This window comes from Equus przewalskii, chromosome 24, assembly GCF_037783145.1.
Source record: "Equus przewalskii isolate Varuska chromosome 24, EquPr2, whole genome shotgun sequence".
Taxonomy (NCBI): Eukaryota; Metazoa; Chordata; class Mammalia; order Perissodactyla; family Equidae; genus Equus; species Equus przewalskii.
The window spans coordinates 34,511,600-34,513,862 of NC_091854.1; positions in this window are offsets into that span (position 1 = coordinate 34,511,600).

Genomic DNA, 2,263 nt, shown 5'->3' on the forward strand with positions numbered 1-2,263 from the left:
GTCAAAAGGTATGGGTTTGATTTTTTACTTCATTTCCTCCATTTATCAAATGAGGGAGATTTGACTAAATTAGTAATTTTCAACTTGTGGGGCTTGGAATGCTGAGTGGCCTTGCAAGCGCTTTGCACGTCCAAATAAGCCTGGACATTATCTTTAGCCTGAACAACTAATGTCTTTTACGTAGTGTTAGGGGTTGAATTGTTCCCCACAGAAAGATTTGTTGAAATCCTAACTCCCCAGTCCCTCTCAATGTGACCTTATTTGGTTATAGGGTCTTTGCAGAGGTAATCAAGTTAAAGTGAGGGCATGAGCGTGGGCCCTGATCCAATATGACTGGTGTCCTCACTAAAAGGGGGCATTTGGACACAGAGACTGACATGCGCAGAGGGATGATGAGGTGAAGACACAGGGAGGAGATGGCTGTATGACCGCAGTGATGCGTCTCCAAGACAAGGAACACCAAGGATCGCCAGCAGACACCAGAAGCAGGAAGGGGAAAGCAAGAACTCTACCCTAGAGCCGTCGAGAGAGCACGGCCCTGCTGAGGCCGTGATTCTGGGCTTCCGGCCTTCAGCACCGTGAGATGATAAATCCCTGCTGTTTTAAGCTGCCGTTTTTTGGGACTTTGTTCTATCAGCCCTGGGAAGTTAATGTAGATTTTGGTCCTGGGAAGTGGGTGCTGCTGTAACAAATACCTAAAAATGTGGAAGCGGCTTAGGAACCGCTGATGGGAGAGGATGGGAGAGTTTTGGGCACTTGGTAGAAAAAACCTTCTTGCCTTAAAGAAATTATTGGTAGAAATATGAATGTTAAAGTTGCTTCTGTTGAGGTCTCAGATGGAAACAGGCAACATGTTACTGGAAATTGTAATAATTCTTATGATAAAGTGGCAGAAGACTTGATGAGTTTTATTCCATTGGGTGGAAAGTAGAACTGATGAGAGAAGAACGTGGACATTTAGCCGAGATTTCCGAGCAGTGTTGAAGGTGCTGCATGGTTTCTCCTTCGTGCTTATAGTAGAGTGCAAGAGGAGAAAGAAGAACCGAGGAAGGAATTCTACTTTAAGACTGCAATGTAGAAATGCTGACAGTTTCCAGCCCGCTGACCTTCCCTGTCGTTTCAAACTCAAGACATCAACTCTCACCTGGATTTCCAGCCTGCCTATATGCGTGGTAATGTGACTCCTTTCAAATCTATAAATGCTTGGTAATTAATGTAAACAAATTTACTTAAAGCGTTCTCATTTCCTTTTGTCCCTGTGCAACCAGTGAATCCCAGCTCCTGGGCTAGCTCCTGCCCCTCTTTCACTGTGCAGTGGGTCCCTTGTCAGATGCTGTGCTGTCTGTATTCCATTCTGTGAATCTGACATTCCGTGAGTCCCCGGATTGCAGTGCTGGGTAAAGCTCTGTGCAGAGGAAAGTCAGTGAGTAGAATGGATGTCAGTCCCTGTGAGGATGGACTGCTGGTCCATCCAGGATGGAAGGGACCCAAGGTAGGGAACTTGTTATGAAACAGCTGGTTGGGTGGATGCTCAGAGTCAGCAGAAGCCTTGGCAATGGAGAATCTGTGCTGTCTGGCTCATACGTGGCCTTCATTTCTGCCTCTGTGGCTGCTCCATTCACCCGTCCATCATACCAGTTTGGGGTGGCTGATTAGAAAGGGCGGCTTTTGTCGACTGGCTGAGTCATTTTGTCTACTTTGTTCTTCCACGCCTCTGCCGTGGTGGGTGCTTCCGGTGTGCATTAATGAGATACAAAACTTCATACTTTGTGGTCGCTCACATGCTTCTATCCCAGGCCTCCTCATCTCTCATCTTCCAGGCTTTTGCATGAAGGTCCCTGTGGTCTGCTCAGATGGTTACTATTGCCGGGACGCTGTACTGTTCTCACCTTGGGCCACTTTTCCTTCCACATCTGTAGATGAACAGCTTCATTGCTCACAGCTGAGTGCAGACTGTCCCTCCCTGCTGAACTTCAAGTCTACCCCTGAATGTGGCCATAACGCGGCTGCACATTTCCCCCCATAGACCGCTCATCCATCAAATCCATCTCAGTGTCTGCTTCTCAGGGGAACTAAACAGAACAAAGGTGATATCAAGAGAGGTTTGAGAAAACAGAGTCTTGGGGACTGGCTCACTTATTGACCAACGGGCAAGGAGGACCTCATCCTCAGTGGAATGTGGGAGACAGATGGCTCCTGGCACAAGATTGCACCATAATTTGCTGATGATTTTACCTGCGTGGATCTGGGAAGACATCTCAGA